This window comes from Delphinus delphis, chromosome 7, assembly GCF_949987515.2.
Source record: "Delphinus delphis chromosome 7, mDelDel1.2, whole genome shotgun sequence".
Taxonomy (NCBI): Eukaryota; Metazoa; Chordata; class Mammalia; order Artiodactyla; family Delphinidae; genus Delphinus; species Delphinus delphis.
Genome location: NC_082689.1, coordinates 96,484,985 through 96,512,239, shown reverse-complemented (window position 1 = coordinate 96,512,239; position 27,255 = coordinate 96,484,985).

Here is a 27,255-nt window from a genome sequence, read left to right as displayed (position 1 = left end):
GGGACGGGGACGGTTTAGGGTCCAGGTGAGGGTACGGCAACGCTTTAGGGGGAGCGTGCGTGTGAGGGCGCGGGTTAGTGTTAGCGTACGGGTTAGGATTAGTGGACGGGTGAGGGTTAACCTTCGGAAAAGGGTTAGGTTTCGTGTTCGGGCTAGGGTTAGGGTTAGGGGATGGGGACGGTTTAGGGTCCAGGTGAGGGTACAGCAACGCTTTAGGGGGAGCGTGCGTGTGAGTGCGCGGGTTAGTGTTAGCGTACGAGTTAGGATTAGGGTACGGGTGAGGGTCAGGCTTTGGGGAAGGGTTAGGATTAGGGTTCGGGCTAGGGTTAGGGTTAGGGGACGGGGACGGTTTAGGGTCCAGGAGAGGGTACGGCAACGCTTTAGGGGGAGCGTACGTGTGAGGGCGCGGGTTAGTGTTAGCATACGGGTTAGGATTAGGGGACGGGTGAGAGTCAGGCTTCGGGGAAGGGTTAGAGTTAGGGTTCGGGCTAGGGTTAGGGTTAGGGGACGGGGACGGTTTAGGGTCCAGGTGAGGGTACGGCAACGCATTAGGGGGAGCGTACGTGTGAGGGCGCGGGTTAGTGTTAGCGTAAGGGTTAGGATTAGGGGACGGGTGAGGGTCAGGCTTCGGGGAAGGGTTAGGGTTAGGGTTCGGGCTAGGGTTAGGGTTAGGGGACGGGGACGGTTTAGGGTCCAGGTGAGGGTACGGCAACGCTTTAGGGGGAGCGTGCGTGTGAGGGCGTGGGTTAGTGTTAGCGTACGGGTTAGGATTAGGGGATGGGTGAGGGTCAGGCTTCGGGGAAGGGTTAGGGTTAGGGTTCGGGCTAGGGTTAGGGTTAGGGGACGGGGACGGTTTAGGGTCCAGGTGAGGGTACGGCAACGATTTAGGGGGAGTGTGCGTGTGAGGGCGCGGGTTAGTGTTAGCGTCCGGGTTAGGATTAGGGGACAGGTGAGGGTCAGGCTTCGGGGAAGGGTTAGGGTTAGGGTTCGGGCTAGGGTTAGGGTTACGGGAAGGGGACGGTTTAGGGTCCAGGTGAGGGTACGGCAACGCTTTAGGGGGAGCGTGCGTGTGAGTGCGTGGGTTAGTGTTAGCGTACGGGTTAGGATTAGGGGACGGGTGAGGGTCAGGCTTCGGGGAAGGGTTAGGGTTAGGGCTCGGGCTAGGGTTAGGGTTAGGGGACGGGGACGGTTTAGGGTCCAGGTGAGAGTACGGCAACGCTTCAGGGGGAGCGTGCGTGTGACGGCGCGGGTTAGTGTTAGCGTACGGGTTAGGATTAGGGGACGGGTGAGGGTCAGGCTTCTGGGAAGGGTTAGGGTTAGGGTTCGGGCTAGGGTTAGGGTTAGGGGACGGGGACGGTTTAGGGTCCAGGTGAGGGTACGGCAACGCTTTAGGGGGAGTGTGCGTGTGAGGGCGCGGGTTAGTGTTAGAAAACGGGTTAGGATTAGGGGACGGGTGAGGGTCAGGCTTCGGGGAAGGGTTAGGGTTAGGGTTCGGGCTAGGGTTAGGGTTAGTGGACGGGGACGGTTTAGAGTCCAGGTGAGGGTACGGCAACGCTTTAGGGGGAGAGTGCGTGTGAGGGCGCAGGTTAGTGTTAGCGTACGGGTTAGGATTAGGTGCCGGGTGAGGGTCAGGCTTCGGGGAATGTTTAGGGTTAGGTTTCGGGCTAGGGTTAGGGTTAGGGGACGGGGACGGTTTGGGATCCAGGTGAGGGTACGGCAACGCCTTAGGGGTAGTGTACGTGTGAGGGCGCGGGTTAGTGTTAGAGTACGAGTTAGGATTAGGGGACGGGTGAGGGTCAGGCTTCGGGGAAGGGTTAGGGTTAGGGTTCGGGCTAGGGTTAGGGTTAGGGGACGGGGACGGTTTAGGGTCCAGGTGAGGGTACGGCAACGCTTTAGGGGGAGCGTGCGTGTGAGGGCGCGGGTTAGTGTTAGCGTACGGGTTAGGATTAGGGGACGGGTGAGGGTCAGGCTTCGCGGAAGGGTTAGGGTTAGGGTTCGGGCTAGGGTTAGGGTTAGGTGACGGGGACGGTTTAGGGTCCAGGTGAGGGTACGGCAACGCTTTAGGGGGAGCGTGCATGTGAGGGCGCAGGTTAGTGTTAGCGTACGTGTTAGGATTAGGGGACCGGTGAGGGTCAGGCTTCGGGGAAGGGTTAGAGTTAGGGTTCGGGCTAGGGGTAGGGTTAGGGGACGGGGACGGTTTAGGGTCCAGGTGAGGGTACGGCAACGCTATAGGGGGAGCGTACGTGTGAGGGCGCGGGTTAGTGTTAGCCTACGGGATAGGATTACGGGACGGGTGAGGGTCAGGCTTCGGGGAAGGGTTAGGGTTAGGGTTCGGGCTAGGGTTAGGGTTAGGGGACGGGGACAGTTTAGGGTCCAGGTGAGGGTACGGCAACGCTTTAGGGGGAGCATGCGTGTGAGGGCGCAGGTTAGTGTTAGCGTACGGGTTAGGATTAGGGGACGGGTGAGGGTCAGGCTTCGGGGAAGGGTTAGGGTTAGGGTTCAGGCTAGGGTTAGGGTTAGGGGACGGGGACGGTATAGGGTCCAGGGGAGGGTACGACAACGCTTTAGGGGGAGCGTACGTGTGAGGGCGCGGGTTAGTGTTAGCGTACGCGTTAGAATTAGCGGAAGGGTGAGGGTCAGGCTTCGGGGAAGTGTTAGGGTTAGGGTTCGGGCTAGGGTTAGGGTTAGGGGACGGGGACGGTTTAGGGTCCAGGTGAGGGTACAGCAACGCTTTAGGGGGAGCGTGCGTGTGAGGGCGCGGGTTAGTGTTAGCGTACGGGTTAGGATTAGGGGACGGGTGAGGGTCAGGCTTCGGGGAAGGGTTAGGGTTAGGGTTCGGGCTAGGGTTAGGGTTAGGGGACGGGGACGGTTTAGGGTCCAGGTGAGGGTACGGCAATGATTTAGGGTGAGCGTGCGTGTGAGGGCGCGGGTTATTGTTAGCGTACGGGTTAGGATTAGGGGACGGGTGAGGGTCAGGCTTCGCGGAAGGGTTAGGGTTAGGGTTCGGGCTAGGGTTAGGGTTAGGTGACGGGGACGGTTTAGGGTCCAGTTGAGGGTACGGCAACGCTTTAGGGGGAGCGTGCATGTGAGGGCGCAGGTTAGTGTTAGCGTACGGGTTAGGATTAGGGGACCGGTGAGGGTCAGGCTTCGGGGAAGGGTTAGGGTTAGGGTTCGGGGTAGGGTTAGGGTTAGGGGACGGGGACGGTTTAGGGTCCAGGTGAGGGTACGGCAACGCTATAGGGGGAGCGTACGTGTGAGGGCGCGGGTTAGTGTTAGCCTACGGGATAGGATTACGGGACGGGTGAGTGTCAGGCTTCGGGGAAGGGTTAGGGTTAGGGTTCGGGCTATGGTTAGGGTTAGGGGACGGGGACGGTTTAGGGTCCAGGTGAGGGTACGGCAACGCTTTAGGGGGAGCGTACGTGTGAGGGCGCGTGTTAGTGTTAGCATATGGTTTAGGATTAGGGGACGGGTGAGGGTCAGGCTTCGGGGAATGTTTAGGGTTAGGTTTCGGGCTACGGTTAGGGTTAGGGGACGGGGACGGTTTAGGGTCCAGGTGAGGGTACGGCAACGCTTTAGGGGGAGCGTGCGTGTGAGGGAGCGGGTTAGTGTTAGCGTATGGGTTAGGATTAGGGGACGGGTGAGGGTCAGGCTTCGGGGAAGGGTTAGGGTTAGGGTTTGGGCTAGGGTTAGGGTTAGGGGACGGGGACGGTTTAGGGTCCAGGTGAGGGTACGGCAACGCTTTAGGGGGAGCGTGCGTGTGAGGGCGCGGGTTAGTGTTAGCGTACGGGTTAGGATTAGGTGCCGGGTGAGGGTCAGGCTTCGGGGAATGTTTAGGGTTAGGTTTCGGGCTAGGGTTATGGTTAGGGGACGGGGACGGTTTAGGGTCCAGGTGAGGGTACAGCAACGCTTTAGGGGGAGCGTGCGTGTGAGGGCGCGGGTTAGTGTTAGCGTACGGGTTAGGATTAGGGGACGGGTGAGGGTCAGGCTTCGGGGAAGGGTTAGGGTTAGTGTTCGGGCTAGGGTTAGGGTTAGGGGACGGGGACGGTTTAGGGTCCAGGTGAGGGTACGGCAACGCTTTAGGGGGAGGGTGCGTGTGAGGGCGCGGGTTAGTGTTGGCGTACGGGTTAGGATTAGGGGACGGGTGAGGGTCAGGCTTCAGGGAAGTGTTAGGGTTAGGGTTCGGGCTAGGGTTAGGGTTAGGGGACGGGGACGGTTTAGGGTCCAGGGGAGGGTACGACAACGCTTTAGGGGGAGCGTACGTGTGAGGGCGTGGGTTAGTGTTAGCGTACGGGTTAGGATTAGGGGACGGGTGATTTAGGGTTAGGGTTTAGGGTTAGGGTTCGGGCTACGGTTAGGGTTAGGGGACGGGGACGGTTTAGGGTCCAGGGGAGGGGACGGCAACGCTTTAGGGGGAGCGTACGTGTGAGGGCGTGGGTTAGTGTTAGCGTACGGGTTCGGATTAGGGGACGGGTGAGGGTCAGGCTTCGGGGAAGGGTTAGGGTTAGGGTTCGGGCTAGGGTTAGGGTTAGGGGACGGGGACGGTTTAGGGTCCAGGGGAGGGTACGACAACGCTTTAGGGGGAGCGTACGTGTGAGGGCGCGGGTTAGTGTTAGCGTACGGGTTAGGATTAGGGGACGGGTGAGGGTCAGGCTTCGGGGAAGGGTTAGCGTTAGGGTTCGGGCTCGAATTAGGGATAGGGGACGGGGACGGTTTAGGGTCCAGGTGAGGGTACGGCGACGCTTTAGGGGGAGCATGCGTGTGAGGACGCGGGTTAGTGTTAGCGTACGGGTTAGGATTAGGGGACGGGTGAGGGTCAGGCTTCGGGGAAGTGTTAGGTTTAGGGTTCAGACTCTGGTTAGGGTTAGGGGACGGGGACGGTTTAGGGTCCAGGTGAGGGTACGGCAACGCTTTAGGGGGAGCGTGCGTGTGAGGGCGCGGGTTAGTGTTAGCGTACGGGTTAGGATTAGGGGACGGGTGAGGGTCAGGCTTCGGGGAAGGGTTAGGGTTAGGGTTCGGGCTAGGGTTAGGGTTAGGGGACGGGGAATGTTTAGGGTCCAGGTGAGGGTACGGCAACGCTTTAGGGGGAGCGTGCGTGTGAGGGCGCGGGTTAGTGTTAGCGTACGGGTTAGGATTAGTGGACGGGTGAGGGTCAGGCTTCGGGGAAGGGTTAGGGTTAGGGTTCAGGCTAGGGTTAGGGTTAGGGGACGGGGACGGTTTAGGGTCCAGGTGAGGGTACGGCAACACTTTAGGGGGAGCGTGCGTGTGAGGGCGCGGGTTAGTGTTAGCGTACGGGTTAGGATTAGGGGACGGGTGAGGGTCAGGCTTCGGGGAAGGGTTAGGGTTAGGGTTCGGGCTACGGTTAGGGTTAGGGGACGGGGACGGTTTAGGGTCCAGGTGAGGGTACGGCAACGCTTTAGGGGGAGCGTGCGTGTGAGGGCGCGGGTTAGTGTTAGCCAACGGGTTAGGATTAGGGGACGGGTGAGGGTCAGGCTTCGGGGAAGGGTTAGGGATAGGGTTCTGGCTAGGGTTAGGGTTAGGGGACGGGGACGGTTTAGGGTCCAGGTGAGGGTACGGCAACGCTTTAGGGGGAGCGTGGGTGTGAGGGCGCGGGTTAGTGTTAGCGTACGGGTTAGGATTGGGGACGGGTGAGGGTCAGGCTTCGGGGAAGGGTTAGGGTTAGGGTTCGGGCTAGGGTTAGGCTTAGGGGACGGGGACGGTTTAGGGTCCAGGTGAGTGTACGACAACTCTTTAGGGGGAGCGTACGTGTGAGGGCGCGGGTTAGTTTTCGCGTACGGTTTAGGATTAGGGGACGGGTGAGGGTCAGGCTTCGGGGAAGGGTTAGGTTTAGGGTTCGGGCTAGGGTTAGGGTTAGGGGACGGGGACGGTTTAGGGTCCAGGTGAGGGTACGGCAACGCTTTAGGGGGAGCGTGCGTGTGAGGGCGCGGGTTAGTGTTAGCGTACGGGTTAGGATTAGGGGACGGGTGAGGGTCAGGCTTCGGGGAAGGGTTAGGGTTAGGGTTCGGGCTAGGTTTAGGGTTAGGGGACGGGGACGGTTTAGGATCCAGGTGACGGTACGGCAACGCTTCAGGGGGAGCATGCGTGTGAGGACGCGGGTTAGTGTTAGCGTACGGGTTAGGATTAGGGGACGGGTGAGGGTCAGGCTTCGGGGAAGTGTTAGGTTTAGGGTTCGGACTCTGGTTAGGGTTAGGGGACGGGGACGGTTTAGGGTCCAGGTGAGGGTACGGCAACGCTTTAGGGGGAGCGTGCGTGTGAGGGCGCGGGTTAGTGTTAGCGTACGGGTTAGGATTAGGGGACGGGTGAGGGTCAGGCTTTGGGGAAGGGTTAGGGTTAGGGTTCGGGCTAGGGTTAGGGTTAGGGGACGGGGACGGTTTAGGGTCCAGGTGATGGTACGGCAACGCTTTAGGGGGAGCGTGCGTGTGAGGGCGCGGGTTAGTGTTAGCGTACGGGTTAGGATTAGGGGACGGGTGAGGGTCAGGCTTCGGGGAAGGGTTAGGGTTAGGGTTCGGGCTAGGGTTAGGGTTAGGGGACGGGGACTGTTTAGGGTCCAGGTGAGGGTACGGCAACGCTTTAGGGGGAGCGTGCGTGTGAGAGCGCGGGTTAGTGTTAGCGTCCGGGTTAGGATTAGGGGACGGGTGAGGGTCAGGCTTCGGGGAAGGGTTAGGGTTAGGATTCGGGCAGGGTTAGGGTTAGGGGACGGGGACGGTTTAGGGTCCAGGTGAGGATACGGCAACGCTTTAGGGGGAGCGTGCGTGTGAGGGCGCGGGTTAGTGTTAGCGTACGGGTTAGGATTAGGGGACGGGTGAGGGTCAGGCTTCGGGGAAGGGTTAGGTTTAGGGTTCGGGCTAGGGTTAGGGTTAGGGGACGGGGACGGTTTAGGGTCCAGGTGAGGGTACGGCAACGCTTTAGGGGGAGCGTGCGTGTGAGGGCGCGGGTTAGTGTTAGCGTACGGGTTAGGATTAGGGGACGGGTGAGGGTCAGGCTTCGGGGAAGGGTTAGGGTTAGGGTTCGGGCTAGGGTTAGGGTTAGGGGACGGGGACGGTTTAGGGTCCAGGTGAGGGTACGGCAACGCTTTAGGGGGAGCGTGCGTGTGAGGGCGCGGGTTAGTGTTAGCGTACGGGTTAGGATTAGGGGACGGGTGAGGGTCAGGCTTCGGGGAAGTGTTAGGGTTAGGGTTCGGGCTAGCGTTAGGGTTAGGGGACGGGGACGGTTTAGGGTCAAGGTGAGGGTACGGCAACGCTTTAGGGGGAGCGTGCGTGTGAGGGCGCGGGTTAGTGTTAGCGTACGGGTTAGGATTAGGGGACGGGTGAGGGTCAGGCTTCGTGGAAGTGTTAGGGTTAGGGTTCGGGCTAGGGTTAGGGTTAGGGGACGGGGACGGTTTAGGGTCCAGGTGAGGGTACGGAAACGCTTTAGGGTGAGCGTGCGTGTGAGGGCGCGGGTTAGTGTTAGCGTACGGGTTAGGATTAGGGGACGGGTGAGGGTCAGGCTTCGGGGAAGTGTTAGGGTTAGGGTTCAGGCTAGGGTTAGGGTTAGGGGACGGGGACAGTTTAGGGTCCAGGTGAGGGTACGGCAACGCTTTAGGGGGAGCGTGCGTGTGAGGGAGCGGGTTAGTGTTAGCGTACGGGTTAGGATTAGGGGACGGGTGAGTGTCACGCTTCAGGGAAGGGTTAGGGTTAGGGTTCGGGCTAGGGTTAGGGTTAGGGGACGGGGACGGTTTAGGGTCAAGGTGAGGGTACGGCAACGCTTTAGGGGGAGCGTGCGTGTGAGGGCGTGGGTTAGTGTTAGCGTACGGGTTAGGATTAGGGGACGGGTGAGGGTCAGGCTTCGGGGAAGGGTTAGGGTTAGGGTTCGGGCTAGGGTTAGGGTTAGGGGACGGGGACGGTTTAGGGTCCAGGTGAGGGTACGGCAACGCTTTAGGGGGAGCGTGCGTGTGAGGGCGCGGGTTAGTGTTAGCGTACGGGTTAGGATTAGGGGACGGGTGAGGGTCAGGCTTCGGGGAAGGGTTAGGGTTAGGGTTCGGGCTAGGGTTAGGGTTAGGGGACGGGGACGGTTTAGGGTCCAGGTGAGGGTACGGCAACGCTTTAGGGGGAGCGTGCGTGTGAGGGCGCGGGTTAGTGTTAGCGTACGGGTTAGGATTAGGGGACGGGTGAGGGTCAGGCTTCGGGGAAGGGTTAGGGTTAGGGTTCGGGCTAGGGTTAGGGTTAGGGGACGGGGACGGTTTAGGGTCCAGGTGAGGGTACGGAAACGCTTTAGGGTGAGCGTGCGTGTGAGGGCGCGGGTTAGTGTTAGCGTACGGGTTATGATTAGGGGACGGGTGAGGGTCAGGCTTCGGGGAAGTGTTAGGGTTAGGGTTCGGGCTAGGGTTAGGGTTAGGGGACGGGGACGGTTTAGGGTCCAGGTGAGAGTACGGCAACGCTTTAGGGGGAGCGTGCGTGTGAGGGAGCGGGTTAGTGTTAGCGTACGGGTTAGGATTAGGGGACGGGTGAGTGTCAGGCTTCGGGGAAGTGTTAGGGTTAGGGTTCGGGCTAGGGTTAGGGTTAGGGGACGGGGACGGTTTAGGGTCAAGGTGAGGGTACGGCAACGCTTTAGGGGGAGCGTGCGTGTGAGGGCGCGGGTTAGTGTTAGCGTACGGGTTAGGATTAGGGGACGGGTGAGGGTCAGGCTTCGGGGAAGGGTTAGGTTTAGGGTTCGGGCTAGGGTTAGGGTTAGGGGACGGGGACGGTTTAGGGTCAAGGTGAGGGTACGGCAACGCTTTAGGGGGAGCGTGCGTGTGAGGGCACGGGTTAGTGTTAGCGTACGGGTTAGGATTAGGGGACGGGTGAGGGTCAGGCTTCGGGGAAGGGTTAGGGTTAGGGTTCGGGCTAGGGTTAGGGTTAGGGGACGGGGACGGTTTAGGGTCCAGGTGAGGTTACGGCAACGCTTTAGGGGGAGCGTACGTGTGAGTGCGCGGGTTAGTGTTAGCGTACGGGTTAGGATTAGGGGACGGGTGAGGGTCAGGCTTCGGGGAAGGGTTAGGGTTAGGGTTCGGGCTAGGGTTAGGGTTAGGGGACGGGGACGGTTTAGGGTCCAGGTGAGGGTACGGCAACGCTTTAAGGGAAGCGTGCGTGTGAGGGCGTGTGTTAGTGTTAGCGTACGGGTTAGGATTCGGGGATGGGTGAGGGTCAGGCTTCGGGGAAGGGTTAGGTTTAGGGTTCGGGCTAGGGTTAGGGTTAGGGGACGGGGACGGTTTAGGGTCCAGGTGAGGGTACGGCAACGCTTTAGGGGGAGCGTGCGTGTGAGGGCGCGGGTTAGTGTTAGCGTACGGGTTAGGATTAGGGGACGGGTGAGGGTCAGGCTTCGGGGAAGGGTTAGGTTTAGGGTTCGGGCTAGGGTTAGGGTTAGGGGACGGGGACGGTTTAGGGTCAAGGTGAGGGTACGGCAACGCTTTAGGGGGAGCGTGCGTGTGAGGGCGCGGGTTAGTGTTAGCGTACGGGTTAGGATTAGGGGACGGGTGAGGGTCAGGCTTCGGGGAAGGGTTAGGGTTAGGGTTCGGGCTAGGGTTAGTGTTAGGGGACGGGGACGGTTTAGGGTCCAGGTGAGGTTACGGCAACGCTTTAGGGGGAGCGTACGTGTGAGGGCGCGGGTTAGTGTTAGCGTACGGGTTAGGATTAGGGGACGGGTGAGGGTCAGGCTTCGGGGAAGGGTTAGGGTTAGGGTTCGGGCTAGGGTTAGGGTTAGGGGACGGGGACGGTTTAGGGTCCAGGTGAGGGTACGGCAACGCTTTAGGGGAAGCGTGCGTGTGAGGGCGTGTGTTAGTGTTAGCGTACGGGTTAGGATTCGGGGATGGGTGAGGGTCAGGCTTCGGGGAAGGGTTAGGTTTAGGGTTCGGGCTAGGGTTAGGGTTAGGGGACGGGGACGGTTTAGGGTCCAGGTGAGGGTACGGCAACGCTTTAGGGGGAGCGTGCGTGTGAGGGCGCGGGTTAGTGTTAGCGTACGGGTTAGGATTAGGGGACGGGTGAGGGTCAGGCTTCGGGGAAGTGTTAGGGTTAGGGTTCGGGCTAGGGTTAGGGTTAGGGGACGGGGACGGTTTAGGGTCCAGGTGAGGGTACGGCAACGCTTTAGGGGGAGCGTGCGTGTGAGGGCGCGGGTTAGTGTTAGCGTACGGGTTAGGATTAGGGGACGGGTGAGGGTCAGGCTTCGGGGAAGGGTTAGGGTTAGGGTTCGGGCTAGGGTTAGGGTTAGGGGATGGGGACGGTTTAGGGTCCAGGTGAGGGTACGGCAACGCTTTAGGGGGAGCGTGCATGTGAGGGCGCAGGTTAGTGTTAGCGTACGGGTTAGGATTAGGAGACGGGTGAAGGTCAGGCTTCGGGGAAGGGTTAGGGTTAGGGTTCGGGCTAGGGTTAGGGTTAGGGGACGGGGACGGTTTAGGGTCCAGGTGAGGGTACGGCAACGCTTTAGGGGGAGCGTGCGTGTGAGGGCGCGGGTTAGTGTTTGCGTACGGGTTAGGATTAGGGGACGGGTGAGGTTCAGGCTTTGGGAAAGGGTTAGGGTTAGGGTTCAGGCTAGGGTTAGGGTTAGGGGACGGGGACGTTTTAGGGTCTAGGTGAGTGTACGACAACGCTTTAGGGGGAGCATACGTGTGAGGGCGCGGGTTAGTGTTCGCGTACGGGTTAGAATTAGGGGACGAGTGAGGGTCAGGCTTCGGGGAAGGGTTAGGTTTAGGGTTCGGGCTAGGGTTAGGGTTAGGGGACGGGGACGGTTTAAGGTACAGGGGAGGGTATGGCAATGCCTTAGGGGGAGCGTACGTGTGAGGGCGCGGGTTAGTGTTAGCGTACGGGTTAGGATTAGGGGACGGGTGAGGGTCAGGCTTCGGGGAAGGGTTAGGGTTAGGGTTCGGGCTAGGGTTAGGGTTACGGGACGCGGATGGTTTAGGGTCCAGGTGAGGGTACGGCAAGTCTTTAGGGGGAGCGCAAGTGTGAGGGCGCGGGTTAGTGTTAGTGTACGGGTTAGGATTAGGGGACGGGTGAGGGTCAGGCTTCGGGGAAGGGTTAGGGTTAGGGTTCGGGCTAGGGTTAGGGTTAGGGGACGGGGACGGTTTAGGGTCCAGGTGATGGTACGGCAACGCTTTAGGGGGAGCGTGCGTGTGAGGTCGCGGTTTAGTGTTAGCGTACGGGTTAGGATTAGTGGACCGGTGAGGGTCAGGCTTCGGGGAAGGGTTAGGGTTAGGGTTCGGGCTAGGGTTAGGGTTAGGGGACGGGGATGGTTGAGGGTCCAGGTGAGGGTACGGCAACGCTTTAGGGGGAGCGTGCATTTGAGGGCGCGGTTTAGTGTTAGCGTACGGGTTAGGATTAGGGGACGGGTGAGGGTCAGGCTTCGGGGAAGGGTTAGGGTTAGGGTTCGGGCTAGGGTTAGGGTTAGGGGACGGGGACGGTTTAGGGTCCAGGTGAGGGTACGGCAACGTTTTAGGGGGAGCGTACGTGTGAGGGCGCGGGTTAGTGTTAGCGTACGGGTTAGGATTAGGGGACGGGTGAGGGTCAGGCTTCGGGGAAGTGTTAGGGTTAGGGTTCGGGCTAAGGTTAGGGTTAGGGGACGGGGACGGTTTAGGGTCCAGGTGAGGGTACAGCAACGCTTTAGGGGGAGCGTGCGTGTGAGAGCGCGGGTTAGTGTTAGCGTCCGGGTTAGGATTAGGGGACGGGTGAGGGTCAGGCTTTGGGGAAGGGTTAGGGTTAGGGTTAGGACAGGGTTAAGGTTAGGGGACGGGGACGGTTTAGGGTCCAGGTGAGGGTACGGCAACGCTTTAGGGGGAGCGTGCGTGTGAGTGCGTGGGTTAGTGTTAGCGTACGGGTTAGGATTAGGGGATGGGTGAGGGTCAGGCTTCGCGGAAGTGTTAGGGTTAGGGTTCGGGCTAGGGTTAGGGTTAGGGGACGGGGACGGTTTAGGGTCCAGGTGAGGGTACGGCAAAGTTTTAGGTGGAGCGTACGTGTGAGGGCGCGGGTTAGTGTTAGCGTACGGCTTAGGATTAGGGGACGGGTGAGGGTCAGGCTTCGGGGAAGGGTTAGGGTTAGGGTTCGGGCTAGGGTTAGGGTTAGGGTACGGGGACGGTTTAGGGTCCAGGTGAGGGTACGGCAACGCTTTATGGGGAGCGTGCGTTTGAGGGCGCGGGTTAGTCTTAGAGTACGGGTTAGGATTAGGGGACGGGTGAGGGTCAGGCTTCGGGGAAGGGTTAGGGTTAGGGTTCGGGCTAGGGTTAGGGTTAGGGGACGGGGACGGTTTAGGGACCAGGTGAGGGTACGGCAACGCTTTAGGGGGAGCGTGCGTGTGAGGGCGCGGGTTAGTGTTAGCGTACGGGTTAGGATTAGGGGACGGGTGAGGGTCAGGCTTCGGGGAAGGGTTAGGGTTAGGGTTCGGGGTAGGGTTAGGGTTAGGGGACGGGGACGGTTTAGGGTCCAGGAGAGGGTACAGCAACGCTTTAGGGGGAGCGTGCGTGTGAGGGCGTGGGTTAGTGTTAGCATACGGGCTAGGATTAGGTGACGGGTGAGTGTCTGGCTTCGGGGAAGGGTTAGGGTTAGGGTTCGGGCTAGGGTTAGGGTTAGGGGACGGGGACGGTTTAGGGTCCAGGTGAGGGTACGGCAACGCTTTAGGGGGAGCGTGCATGTGAGGGCGCGGGTTAGTGTTAGCATACGGTTAGGATTAGGGGACGGGTGAGGGTCAGGCTTCGGGGAAGGGTTAGGGTTAGGGTTCGGGCTAGGGTTATGGTTAGGGGACGGGGACGGTTTAGGGTCCAGGTGAGGGTACGGCAACGCTTTAGGGGGAGCGTGGGTGTGAGGGCGTGGGTTAGTGTTAGCGTACAGGTTAGGATTAGGGGACGGGTGAGGTTCAGGCTTCGGGGAAGGGTTAGGGTTAGGGTTCGGGCTAGGGTTAGGGTTAGGGGACGGGGACGGTTTAGGGTCCATGTGAGTGTACGGCAACGCTTTAGGGGGAGCGTGCGTGTGAGGGCGCGGGTTAGTGTTAGCGTACGGGTTAGGATTAGGGGACGGGTGAGGGTCAGGCTTCGGGGTAGTGTTAGGGTTAGGGTTCGGGCTAGGGTTAGGGTTAGGGGACGGGGACGGTTTAGGGTCCAGGTGAGGGTACGGCAACGCTTTAGGGGGAGCGTGCATGTGAGGGCGCGGGTTAGTGTTAGCGTACGGTTTAGGATTAGGGGATGGGTGAGGGTCAGGCTTCGGGGAAGGGTTAGGGTTAGGGTTCGGGCTAGGGTTAGGGTTAGGGGACGGGGACGGTTTAGGGTCCAGGTGAGGGTAAGGCAACGCTTTAGAGGGAGCGTGGGTGTGAGGGCGCGGGTTAGTGTTAGCGTACAGGTTAGGATTAGGGGACGGGTGAGGGTCAGGCTTCGGGAAAGGGTTAGGTTTAGGGTTCAGGCTAGGGTTAGGGTTAGGGGACGGGGACGTTTTAGGGTCTAGGTGAGTGTACGACAACGCTTTAGGGGGAGCATACGTGTGAGGGCGCGGGTTAGTGTTCGCGTACGGGTTAGAATTAGGGGACGGGTGAGGGTCAGGCTTCGGGGAAGGGTTAGGTTTAGGGTTCGGGCTAGGGTTAGGGTTAGGGGACGGGGACGGTTTAAGGTACAGGGGAGGGTATGGCAATGCCTTAGGGGGAGCGTACGTGTGAGGGCGCGGGTTAGTGTTAGCGTACGGGTTAGGATTAGGGGACGGGTGAGGGTCAGGCTTCGGGGAAGGGTTAGGGTTAGGGTTCGGGCTAGGGTTAGGGTTACGGGACGCGGATGGTTTAGGGTCCAGGTGAGGGTACGGCAAGTCTTTAGGGGGAGCGCAAGTGTGAGGGCGCGGGTTAGTGTTAGTGTACGGGTTAGGATTAGGGGACGGGTGAGGGTCAGGCTTCGGGGAAGGGTTAGGGTTAGGGTTCGGGCTAGGGTTAGGGTTAGGGGACGGGGACGGTTTAGGGTCCAGGTGATGGTACGGCAACGCTTTAGGGGGAGCGTGCGTGTGAGGTCGCGGTTTAGTGTTAGCGTACGGGTTAGGATTAGTGGACCGGTGAGGGTCAGGCTTCGGGGAAGGGTTAGGGTTAGGGTTCGGGCTAGGGTTAGGGTTAGGGGACGGGGATGGTTGAGGGTCCAGGTGAGGGTACGGCAACGCTTTAGGGGGAGCGTGCATTTGAGGGCGCGGTTTAGTGTTAGCGTACGGGTTAGGATTAGGGGACGGGTGAGGGTCAGGCTTCGGGGAAGGGTTAGGGTTAGGGTTCGGGCTAGGGTTAGGGTTAGGGGACGGGGACGGTTTAGGGTCCAGGTGAGGGTACGGCAACGTTTTAGGGGGAGCGTACGTGTGAGGGCGCGGGTTAGTGTTAGCGTACGGGTTAGGATTAGGGGACGGGTGAGGGTCAGGCTTCGGGGAAGTGTTAGGGTTAGGGTTCGGGCTAAGGTTAGGGTTAGGGGACGGGGACGGTTTAGGGTCCAGGTGAGGGTACAGCAACGCTTTAGGGGGAGCGTGCGTGTGAGAGCGCGGGTTAGTGTTAGCGTCCGGGTTAGGATTAGGGGACGGGTGAGGGTCAGGCTTTGGGGAAGGGTTAGGGTTAGGGTTAGGACAGGGTTAAGGTTAGGGGACGGGGACGGTTTAGGGTCCAGGTGAGGGTACGGCAACGCTTTAGGGGGAGCGTGCGTGTGAGTGCGTGGGTTAGTGTTAGCGTACGGGTTAGGATTAGGGGATGGGTGAGGGTCAGGCTTCGCGGAAGTGTTAGGGTTAGGGTTCGGGCTAGGGTTAGGGTTAGGGGACGGGGACGGTTTAGGGTCCAGGTGAGGGTACGGCAAAGTTTTAGGTGGAGCGTACGTGTGAGGGCGCGGGTTAGTGTTAGCGTACGGCTTAGGATTAGGGGACGGGTGAGGGTCAGGCTTCGGGGAAGGGTTAGGGTTAGGGTTCGGGCTAGGGTTAGGGTTAGGGTACGGGGACGGTTTAGGGTCCAGGTGAGGGTACGGCAACGCTTTATGGGGAGCGTGCGTTTGAGGGCGCGGGTTAGTCTTAGAGTACGGGTTAGGATTAGGGGACGGGTGAGGGTCAGGCTTCGGGGAAGGGTTAGGGTTAGGGTTCGGGCTAGGGTTAGGGTTAGGGGACGGGGACGGTTTAGGGACCAGGTGAGGGTACGGCAACGCTTTAGGGGGAGCGTGCGTGTGAGGGCGCGGGTTAGTGTTAGCGTACGGGTTAGGATTAGGGGACGGGTGAGGGTCAGGCTTCGGGGAAGGGTTAGGGTTAGGGTTCGGGGTAGGGTTAGGGTTAGGGGACGGGGACGGTTTAGGGTCCAGGAGAGGGTACAGCAACGCTTTAGGGGGAGCGTGCGTGTGAGGGCGTGGGTTAGTGTTAGCATACGGGCTAGGATTAGGTGACGGGTGAGTGTCTGGCTTCGGGGAAGGGTTAGGGTTAGGGTTCGGGCTAGGGTTAGTGTTAGGGGACGGGGACGGTTTAGGGTCCAGGTGAGGGTACGGCAACGCTTTAGGGGGAGCGTGCATGTGAGGGCGCGGGTTAGTGTTAGCATACGGTTAGGATTAGGGGACGGGTGAGGGTCAGGCTTCGGGGAAGGGTTAGGGTTAGGGTTCGGGCTAGGGTTATGGTTAGGGGACGGGGACGGTTTAGGGTCCAGGTGAGGGTACGGCAACGCTTTAGGGGGAGCGTGGGTGTGAGGGCGTGGGTTAGTGTTAGCGTACAGGTTAGGATTAGGGGACGGGTGAGGTTCAGGCTTCGGGGAAGGGTTAGGGTTAGGGTTCGGGCTAGGGTTAGGGTTAGGGGACGGGGACGGTTTAGGGTCCATGTGAGTGTACGGCAACGCTTTAGGGGGAGCGTGCGTGTGAGGGCGCGGGTTAGTGTTAGCGTACGGGTTAGGATTAGGGGACGGGTGAGGGTCAGGCTTCGGGGTAGTGTTAGGGTTAGGGTTCGGGCTAGGGTTAGGGTTAGGGGACGGGGACGGTTTAGGGTCCAGGTGAGGGTACGGCAACGCTTTAGGGGGAGCGTGCATGTGAGGGCGCGGGTTAGTGTTAGCGTACGGTTTAGGATTAGGGGATGGGTGAGGGTCAGGCTTCGGGGAAGGGTTAGGGTTAGGGTTCGGGCTAGGGTTAGGGTTAGGGGACGGGGACGGTTTAGGGTCCAGGTGAGGGTAAGGCAACGCTTTAGAGGGAGCGTGGGTGTGAGGGCGCGGGTTAGTGTTAGCGTACGGGTTAGGATTAGGGGACGGGTGAGTGTCAGGCTTCGGGGAAGGGTTAGGGTTAGGGTTCGGGCTAGGGTTAGTGTTAGGGGACGGGGACGGTTTAGGGTCCAGGTGAGGGTACGGCAACGCTTTAGGGGGAGCGTGCGTGTGAGGGTGCGGGTTAGTGTTAGCGTACGGGTTAGGATTAGGGGACGGGTGAGGGTCAGGCTTAGGGGAAGTGTTAGGCTTAGGGTTCGGGCTAGTGTTAGGGTTAGGGGACGGGGACGGTTTAGGGTCCAGGTGAGGGTACGGCAACGCTTTAGGGGGAGCGAGCGTGTGAGGGCGCGGGTTAGTGTTAGCGTACGGGTTAGGATTAGGGGCCGGGTGAGGGTGAGGCTTCGGGGAAGGGTTAGGGTTAGGGTTCGGGCTAGGGTTAGGGTTACGGGACGGGGACGGTTTAGGGTCCAGGTGAGGGTACGGCAACGCTTTAGGGGGAGCGTGGGTGTGAGGGCGCGGGTTAGTGTTAGCGTACGGGTTAGGATTAGGGGACGGGTGAGGGTCAGGCTTCGGGGAAGGGTTAGGGTTAGGGTTCGGGCTAGGGTTAGGGTTAGGGGACGGGGACGGTTTAGGGTCCAGGTGAGGGTACGGCAACGCTTTAGGGGGAGCGTGCGTGTGAGGGCGCGGGTTAGTGTTAGCGTACGGGTTAGGATTAGGGGACGGGTGAGTGTCAGGCTTCGGGGAAGGGTTAGGGTTAGGGTTCGGGCTAGGGTTAGGGTTAGGGGACGGGGACGGTTTAGGGTCCAGGTGAGGGTACGGCAACGCTTTAGGGGAAGCGTGCGTGTGAGGGCGTGTGTTAGTGTTAGCGTACGGGTTAGGATTAGGGGATGGGTGAGGGTCAGGCTTCGGGGAAGGGTTAGGGTTAGGGTTTGGGCTAGGGTTAGGGTTAGGGGACGGGGACGGTTTAGGGTCCAGGTGAGGGTACGGCAACGCTTTAGGGGGAGCGTGCGTGTGAGGGCGCGGGTTAGTGTTAGCGTACGGGTTAGGATTAGAGGACGGGTGAGGGTCAGGCTTCGTGGAAGTGTTAGGGTTAGGGTTCGGGCTAGGGTTAGGGTTAGGGGACGGGGACGTTTTAGGGTCCAGGTGAGGGTACGGCAACGCTTTAGGGGGAGCGTGCGTGTGAGGGCGCAGGTTAGTGTTAGCGTACGGGTTAGGATTAGGGGACGTGTGAGGGTCAGGCTTCGGGGAAGGGTTAGGGTTAGGGTTCGGGCTAGGGTTAGGGTTTGGGGACGGGGACGGTTTAGGGTCCAGGTGAGGGTACGGCAACGCTTTAGGGGGAGCGTGCGTGTGAGGGCGCGGGTTAGTGTTTGCGTACGGGTTAGGATTAGGGGACGGGTGAGGGTCAGGCTTTGGGAAAGGGTTAGGGTTAGGGTTCAGGCTAGGGTTAGGGTTAGGCGACGGGGACGTTTTAGGGTCTAGGTGAGTGTACGACAATGCTTTAGGGGGAGCATACGTGTGAGGGCGCGGGTTAGTGTTCGCGTACGGATTAGAATTAGGGGACGGGTGAGGGTCAGGCTTCGGGGAAGGGTTAGGTTTAGGGTTCGGGCTAGGGTTAGGGTTAGGGGACGGGGACGGTTTAAGGTACAGGGGAGGGTACGGCAACGCTTTAGGGGGAGCGTACGTGTGAGGGCGCGGGTTAGTGTTAGCGTACGGGTTAGGATTAGGGGACGGGTGAGGGTCAGGCTTCGGGGAAGGGTTAGGGTTAGGGTTCGGGCTAGGGTTAGGGTTACGGGACGGGGATGGTTTAGGGTCCAGGTGAGGGTACGGCAAGGCTTTAGGGGGAGCGCAAGTGTGAGGGCGCGCGTTAGTGTTAGTGTACGGGTTAGGATTAGGGGACGGGTGAAGGTCAGGCTTCGGGGAAGGGTTAGGGTTAGGGTTCGGGCTAGGGTTAGGGTTAGGGGACGGGGACGGTTTAGGGTCCAGGTGATGGTACGGCAACGCTTTAGGGGGAGCGTGCGTGTGAGGTCGCGGTTTAGTGTTAGCGTACGGGTTAGGATTAGTGGACCGGTGAGGGTCAGGCTTCGGGGAAGGGTTAGGATTAGGGTTCGGGCTAGGGTTAGGGTTAGGGGACGGGGACGATTGAGGGTCCAGGTGAGGGTACGGCAACGCTTTAGGGGGAGCGTGCGTGTGAGGGCGCGGGTTAGTGTTAGCGTACAGGTTAGGATTAGGGGACGGGTGAGGGTCAGGCTTCGGGGAAGGGTTAGGGTTAGGGTTCGGGCTAGGGTTAGGGTTAGGAGACGGGGACGGTTTAGGGTCCAGGTGAGGGTATGGCAACGTTTTAGGGGGAGCGTACGTGTTAGGGCGCGGGTTAGTGTTAGCGTACGGGTTAGGATTTAGGGACGGGTGAGGGTCAGGCTTCGGGGAAGTGTTAGGGTTAGGGTTCGGGCTAAGGTTAGGGTTAGGGGACGGGGACGGTTTAGGGTCCAGGTGAGGGTACGGCAACGCTTTAGGGGGAGCGTGCGTGTGAGAGCGCGGGTTAGTGTTAGCGTCCGGGTTAGGATTAGGGAACGGGTGAGGGTCAGGATTTGGGGAAGGGTTAGGGTTAGGGTTCGGACAGGGTTAGGGTTAGGGGACGGGGACGGTTTAGGGTCCAGGTGAGGGTACAGCAACGCTTCAGGGGGAGCGTGCATGTGAGGGCGCGGGTTATTGTTAGCGTACGGGTTAGGATTAGGGGACGGGTGAGGGTCAGGCTTTGGGAAAGGGTTAGGGTTAGGGTTCAGGCTAGGGTTAGGGTTAGGGGACGGGGACGTTTTAGGGTCCAGGTGAGTGTACGACAACTCTTTAGGGGGAGCGTACATGTGAGGGCGCGGTTTAGTGTTAGCGTACGGGTTAGGATTAGGGGACGGGTGAGGGTCAGGCTTCGGGGAAGTGTTAGGGTTAGGGTTCGGGCTAAGGCTAGGGTTAGGGGACGGGGACGGTTTAGGGTCCAGGTGATGGTACGGCAACGGTTTAGGGGGAGCGTGCGTGTGAGGGCGCGGGTTAGTGTTAGCGTACGGGTTAGGATTAGGGGACGGGTGAGGGTCAGGCTTCGGGGAAGGGTTAGGGTTAGGATTCGGGCTAGGGTTAGGGTTACGGGACGGGGATGGTTTAGGGTCCAGGTGAGGGTACGGCAAGGCTTTAGGGGGAGCGCAAGTGTGAGGGCGCGGGTTAGTGTTAGTGTACGGGTTAGGATTAGGGGACGGGTGAGGGTCAGGCTTTGGGGAAGGGTTAGGGTTAGGGTTCGGGCTAGGGTTAGGGTTAGGGGACGGGGACGGTTGAGGGTCCAGGTGATGGTACGGCAACGCTTTAGGGGGAGCGTGCGTGTGAGGTCGCGGTTTAGTGTTAGCGTACGGGTTAGGATTAGTGGACCAGTGAGGGTCAGGCTTCGGGGAAGGGTTAGGGTTAGGGTTGGGGCTAGGGTTAGGGTTAGGGGACGGGGACGGTTGAGGGTCCAGGTGAGGGTACGGCAACGCTTTAGGGGGAGCGTGCATTTGAGGGCGCGGTTTAGTGTTAGCGTACGGGTTAGGATTAGGGGACGGGTGAGGGTCAGGCTTCGGGGAAGGGTTAGGGTTAGGGTTCGGGCTAGGGTTAGGGTTAGGGGACGGGGACGGTTTAGGGTCCAGGTGAGGGTACGGCAACGTTTTAGGGGGAGCGTACGTGTGAGGGCGCGGGTTAGTGTTAGCGTACGGGTTAGGATTAGGGGACGGGTGAGGGTCAGGCTTCGGGGAAGTGTTAGGGTTAGGGTTCGGGGTAAGGTTAGGGTTAGGGGACGGGGACGGTTTAGGGTCCAGGTGAGGGTACGGCAACGCTTTAGGGGGAGCGTGCGTGTGAGAGCGCGGGTTAGTGTTAGCGTCCGGGTTAGGATTAGGGGACGGGTGAGGGTCAGGCTTTGGGGAAGGGTTAGGGTTAGGGTTCGGACAGGGTTAGGGTTAGGGGACGGGGACGGTTTAGGGTCCAGGTGAGGGTACAGCAACGCTTTAGGGGGAGCGCAAGTGTGAGAGCGCGGGTTATTGTTAGCGTACGGGTTAGGATTAGGGGACGGGTGAGGGTCAGGCTTTGGGAAAGGGTTAGGGTTAGGGTTCGGGCTAGGGTTAGGGTTAGGGGACGGGGACGGTTTAGGGTCCAGGTGAGGGTACGGCAACGCTTTAGGGTGAGCGTGAGTGTGAGGGCGCGGGTTAGTGTAAGCGTACGGGTTAGGATTAGGGGACGGGTGAGGGTCAGGCTTCGGGGAAGTGTTAGGGTTAGGGTTCGGGCTAGGGTTAGGGTTAGGGGACGGGGACGGTTTAGGGTCCAGGTGAGGGTAAGGCAACGCTTTAGAGGGAGCGTGGGTGTGAGGGCGCGGGTTAGTGTTAGCGTACGGGTTAGGATTAGGGGACGGGTGAGGGTCAGGCTTCGGGAAAGGGTTAGGGTTAGGGTTCAGGATAGGGTTAGGGTTAGGGGACGGGGACGTTTTAGGGTCTAGGTGAGTGTACGACAACGCTTTAGGGGGAGCATACGTGTGAGGGCGCGGGTTAGTGTTCGCGTACGGGTTAGAATTAGGGGACGGGTGAGGGTCAGGCTTCGGGGAAGGGTTAGGTTTAGGGTTCGGGCTAGGGTTAGGGTTAGGGGACGGGGACGGTTTAAGGTACAGGGGAGGGTATGGCAATGCCTTAGGGGGAGCGTACGTGTGAGGGCGCGGGTTAGTGTTAGCGTACGGGTTAGGATTAGGGGATGGGTGAGGGTCAGGCTTCGGGGAAGGGTTAGGGTTAGGGTTCGGGCTAGGGTTAGGGTTACGGGACGCGGATGGTTTAGGGTCCAGGTGAGGGTACGGCAAGTCTTTAGGGGGAGCGCAAGTGTGAGGGCGCGGGTTAGTGTTAGTGTACGGGTTAGGATTAGGGGACGGGTGAGGGTCAGGCTTCGGGGAAGGGTTAGGGTTAGGGTTCGGGCTAGGGTTAGGGTTAGGGGACGGGGACGGTTTAGGGTCCAGGTGATGGTACGGCAACGCTTTAGGGGGAGCGTGCGTGTGAGGTCGCGGTTTAGTGTTAGCGTACGGGTTAGGATTAGTGGACCGGTGAGGGTCAGGCTTCGGGGAAGGGTTAGGGTTAGGGTTCGGGCTAGGGTTAGGGTTAGGGGACGGGGATGGTTGAGGGTCCAGGTGAGGGTACGGCAACGCTTTAGGGGGAGCGTGCATTTGAGGGCGCGGTTTAGTGTTAGCGTACGGGTTAGGATTAGGGGACGGGTGAGGGTCAGGCTTCGGGGAAGTGTTAGGGTTAGGGTTCGGGCTAGGGTTAGGGTTAGGGGACGGGGACGGTTTAGGGTCCAGGTGAGGGTACGGCAACGTTTTAGGGGGAGCGTACGTGTGAGGGCGCGGGTTAGTGTTAGCGTACGGGTTAGGATTAGGGGACGGGTGAGGGTCAGGCTTCGGGGAAGTGTTAGGGTTAGGGTTCGGGCTAAGGTTAGGGTTAGGGGACGGGGACGGTTTAGGGTCCAGGTGAGGGTACAGCAACGCTTTAGGGGGAGCGTGCGTGTGAGAGCGCGGGTTAGTGTTAGCGTCCGGGTTAGGATTAGGGGACGGGTGAGGGTCAGGCTTTGGGGAAGGGTTAGGGTTAGGGTTAGGACAGGGTTAAGGTTAGGGGACGGGGACGGTTTAGGGTCCAGGTGAGGGTACGGCAACGCTTTAGGGGGAGCGTGCGTGTGAGTGCGTGGGTTAGTGTTAGCGTACGGGTTAGGATTAGGGGATGGGTGAGGGTCAGGCTTCGCGGAAGTGTTAGGGTTAGGGTTCGGGCTAGGGTTAGGGTTAGGGGACGGGGACGGTTTAGGGTCCAGGTGAGGGTACGGCAAAGTTTTAGGTGGAGCGTACGTGTGAGGGCGCGGGTTAGTGTTAGCGTACGGCTTAGGATTAGGGGACGGGTGAGGGTCAGGCTTCGGGGAAGGGTTAGGGTTAGGGTTCGGGCTAGGGTTAGGGTTAGGGTACGGGGACGGTTTAGGGTCCAGGTGAGGGTACGGCAACGCTTTATGGGGAGCGTGCGTTTGAGGGCGCGGGTTAGTCTTAGAGTACGGGTTAGGATTAGGGGACGGGTGAGGGTCAGGCTTCGGGGAAGGGTTAGGGTTAGGGTTCGGGCTAGGGTTAGGGTTAGGGGACGGGGACGGTTTAGGGACCAGGTGAGGGTACGGCAACGCTTTAGGGGGAGCGTGCGTGTGAGGGCGCGGGTTAGTGTTAGCGTACGGGTTAGGATTAGGGGACGGGTGAGGGTCAGGCTTCGGGGAAGGGTTAGGGTTAGGGTTCGGGGTAGGGTTAGGGTTAGGGGACGGGGACGGTTTAGGGTCCAGGAGAGGGTACAGCAACGCTTTAGGGGGAGCGTGCGTGTGAGGGCGTGGGTTAGTGTTAGCATACGGGCTAGGATTAGGTGACGGGTGAGTGTCTGGCTTCGGGGAAGGGTTAGGGTTAGGGTTCGGGCTAGGGTTAGGGTTAGGGGACGGGGACGGTTTAGGGTCCAGGTGAGGGTACGGCAACGCTTTAGGGGGAGCGTGCATGTGAGGGCGCGGGTTAGTGTTAGCATACGGTTAGGATTAGGGGACGGGTGAGGGTCAGGCTTCGGGGAAGGGTTAGGGTTAGGGTTCGGGCTAGGGTTATGGTTAGGGGACGGGGACGGTTTAGGGTCCAGGTGAGGGTACGGCAACGCTTTAGGGGGAGCGTGGGTGTGAGGGCGTGGGTTAGTGTTAGCGTACAGGTTAGGATTAGGGGACGGGTGAGGTTCAGGCTTCGGGGAAGGGTTAGGGTTAGGGTTCGGGCTAGGGTTAGGGTTAGGGGACGGGGACGGTTTAGGGTCCATGTGAGTGTACGGCAACGCTTTAGGGGGAGCGTGCGTGTGAGGGCGCGGGTTAGTGTTAGCGTACGGGTTAGGATTAGGGGACGGGTGAGGGTCAGGCTTCGGGGTAGTGTTAGGGTTAGGGTTCGGGCTAGGGTTAGGGTTAGGGGACGGGGACGGTTTAGGGTCCAGGTGAGGGTACGGCAACGCTTTAGGGGGAGCGTGCATGTGAGGGCGCGGGTTAGTGTTAGCGTACGGTTTAGGATTAGGGGATGGGTGAGGGTCAGGCTTCGGGGAAGGGTTAGGGTTAGGGTTCGGGCTAGGGTTAGGGTTAGGGGACGGGGACGGTTTAGGGTCCAGGTGAGGGTAAGGCAACGCTTTAGAGGGAGCGTGGGTGTGAGGGCGCGGGTTAGTGTTAGCGTACGGGTTAGGATTAGGGGACGGGTGAGGGTCAGGCTTCGGGGAAGGGTTAGGGTTAGGGTTCGGGCTAGGGTTAGTGTTAGGGGACGGGGACGGTTTAGGGTCCAGGTGAGGGTACGGCAACGCTTTAGGGGGAGCGTGCGTGTGAGGGTGCGGGTTAGTGTTAGCGTACGGGTTAGGATTAGGGGACGGGTGAGGGTCAGGCTTAGGGGAAGTGTTAGGCTTAGGGTTCGGGCTAGTGTTAGGGTTAGGGGATGGGGACGGTTTAGGGTCCAGGTGAGGGTACGGCAACGCTTTAGGGGGAGCGAGCGTGTGAGGGCGCGGGTTAGTGTTAGCGTACGGGTTAGGATTAGGGGCCGGGTGAGGGTGAGGCTTCGGGGAAGGGTTAGGGTTAGGGTTCGGGCTAGGGTTAGGGTTAGGGGACGGGGACGGTTTAGGGTCCAGGTGAGGGTACGGCAACGCTTTAGGGGGAGCGTGGGTGTGAGGGCGCGGGTTAGTGTTAGCGTACGGGTTAGGATTAGGGGACGGGTGAGGGTCAGGCTTCGGGGAAGGGTTAGGGTTAGGGTTCGGGCTAGGGTTAGGGTTAGGGGACGGGGACGGTTTAGGGTCCAGGTGAGGGTACGGCAACGCTTTAGGGGGAGCGTGCGTGTGAGGGCGCGGGTTAGTGTTAGCGTACGGGTTAGGATTAGGGGACGGGTGAGTGTCAGGCTTCGGGGAAGGGTTAGGGTTAGGGTTCGGGCTAGGGTTAGGGTTAGGGGACGGGGACGGTTTAGGGTCCAGGTGAGGGTACGGCAACGCTTTAGGGGAAGCGTGCGTGTGAGGGCGTGTGTTAGTGTTAGCGTACGGGTTAGGATTAGGGGATGGGTGAGGGTCAGGCTTCGGGGAAGGGTTAGGGTTAGGGTTTGGGCTAGGGTTAGGGTTAGGGGACGGGGACGGTTTAGGGTCCAGGTGAGGGTACGGCAACGCTTTAGGGGGAGCGTGCGTGTGAGGGCGCGGGTTAGTGTTAGCGTACGGGTTAGGATTAGAGGACGGGTGAGGGTCAGGCTTCGTGGAAGTGTTAGGGTTAGGGTTCGGGCTAGGGTTAGGGTTAGGGGACGGGGACGTTTTAGGGTCCAGGTGAGGGTACGGCAACGCTTTAGGGGGAGCCTGCGTGTGAGGGCGCAGGTTAGTGTTAGCGTACGGGTTAGGATTAGGGGACGTGTGAGGGTCAGGCTTCGGGGAAGGGTTAGGGTTAGGGTTCGGGCTAGGGTTAGGGTTTGGGGACGGGGACGGTTTAGGGTCCAGGTGAGGGTACGGCAACGCTTTAGGGGGAGCGTGCGTGTGAGGGCGCGGGTTAGTGTTTGCGTACGGGTTAGGATTAGGGGACGGGTGAGGGTCAGGCTTTGGGAAAGGGTTAGGGTTAGGGTTCAGGCTAGGGTTAGGGTTAGGCGACGGGGACGTTTTAGGGTCTAGGTGAGTGTACGACAATGCTTTAGGGGGAGCATACGTGTGAGGGCGCGGGTTAGTGTTCGCGTACGGATTAGAATTAGGGGACGGGTGAGGGTCAGGCTTCGGGGAAGTGTTAGGGTTAGGGTTCGGGCTAGGGTTAGGGTTAGGGGACGGGGACGGTTTAAGGTACAGGGGAGGGTACGGCAACGCTTTAGGGGGAGCGTACGTGTGAGGGCGCGGGTTAGTGTTAGCGTACGGGTTAGGATTAGGGGACGGGTGAGGGTCAGGCTTCGGGGAAGGGTTAGGGTTAGGGTTCGGGCTAGGGTTAGGGTTACGGGACGGGGATGGTTTAGGGTCCAGGTGAGGGTACGGCAAGGCTTTAGGGGGAGCGCAAGTGTGAGGGCGCGCGTTAGTGTTAGTGTACGGGTTAGGATTAGGGGACGGGTGAGGGTCAGGCTTTGGGGAAGGGTTAGGGTTAGGGTTCGGGTTAGGGTTAGGGTTAGGGGACGGGGAGGGTTTAGGGTCCAGGGGAGGGTACGGCAACGCTTTAGGGGGAGAGTACGTGTGAGCGCGCGGGTTAGTGTTAGCATACAGGTTAGGATTAGGGGACGGGTGAGGGTCAGGCTTCGGGGAAGGGTTAGGGTTAGGGTTCGGGCTAGGGTTAGGGTTAGGGGACGGGGACGGTTTAGGGTCCAGGTGATGGTACGGCAACGCTTTAGGGGGAGCGTGCGTGTGAGGTCGCGGTTTAGTGTTAGCGTACGGGTTAGGATTAGTGGACCGGTGAGGGTCAGGCTTCGGGGAAGGGTTAGGATTAGGGTTCGGGCTAGGGTTAGGGTTAGGGGACGGGGACGATTGAGGGTCCAGGTGAGGGTACGGCAACGCTTTAGGGGGAGCGTGCGTGTGAGGGCGCGGGTTAGTGTTAGCGTACGGGTTAGGATTAGGGGACGGGTGAGGGTCAGGCTTCGGGGAAGGGTTAGGGTTAGGGTTCGGGCTAGGGTTAGGGTTAGGAGACGGGGACGGTTTAGGGTCCAGGTGAGGGTATGGCAACGTTTTAGGGGGAGCGTACGTGTTAGGGCGCGGGTTAGTGTTAGCGTACGGGTTAGGATTTAGGGACGGGTGAGGGTCAGGCTTCGGGGAAGTGTTAGGGTTAGGGTTCGGGCTAAGGTTAGGGTTAGGGGACGGGGACGGTTTAGGGTCCAGGTGAGGGTACGGCAACGCTTTAGGGGGAGCGTGCGTGTGAGAGCGCGGGTTAGTGTTAGCGTCCGGGTTAGGATTAGGGAACGGGTGAGGGTCAGGATTTGGGGAAGGGTTAGGGTTAGGGTTCGGACAGGGTTAGGGTTAGGGGACGGGGACGGTTTAGGGTCCAGGTGAGGGTACAGCAAAGCTTCAGGGGGAGCGTGCATGTGAGGGCGCGGGTTATTGTTAGCGTACGGGTTAGGATTAGGGGACGGGTGAGGGTCAGGCTTTGGGAAAGGGTTAGGGTTAGGGTTCAGGCTAGGGTTAGGGTTAGGGGACGGGGACGTTTTAGGGTCCAGGTGAGTGTACGACAACGCTTTAGGGGGAGCGTACATGTGAGGGCGCGGCTTAGTGTTAGCGTACGGGTTAGGATTAGGGGACGGGTGAGGGTCAGGCTTCGGGGAAGTGTTAGGGTTAGGGTTCGGGCTAAGGCTAGGGTTAGGGGACGGGGACGGTTTAGGGTCCAGGTGATGGTACGGCAACGGTTTAGGGGGAGCGTGCGTGTGAGGGCGCGGGTTAGTGTTAGCGTACGGGTTAGGATTAGGGGACGGGTGAGGGTCAGGCTTCGGGGAAGGGTTAGGGTTAGGATTCGGGCTAGGGTTAGGGTTACGGGACGGGGATGGTTTAGGGTCCAGGTGAGGGTACGGCAAGGCTTTAGGGGGAGCGCAAGTGTGAGGGCGCGGGTTAGTGTTAGTGTACGGGTTAGGATTAGGGGACGGGTGAGGGTCAGGCTTTGGGGAAGGGTTAGGGTTAGGGTTCGGGCTAGGGTTAGGGTTAGGGGACGGGGACGGTTGAGGGTCCAGGTGATGGTACGGCAACGCTTTAGGGGGAGCGTGCGTGTGAGGTCGCGGTTTAGTGTTAGCGTACGGGTTAGGATTAGTGGACCAGTGAGGGTCAGGCTTCGGGGAAGGGTTAGGGTTAGGGTTGGGGCTAGGGTTAGGGTTAGGGGACGGGGACGGTTGAGGGTCCAGGTGAGGGTACGGCAACGCTTTAGGGGGAGCGTGCATTTGAGGGCGCGGTTTAGTGTTAGCGTACGGGTTAGGATTAGGGGACGGGTGAGGGTCAGGCTTCGGGGAAGGGTTAGGGTTAGGGTTCGGGCTAGGGTTAGGGTTAGGGGACGGGGACGGTTTAGGGTCCAGGTGAGGGTACGGCAACGTTTTAGGGGGAGCGT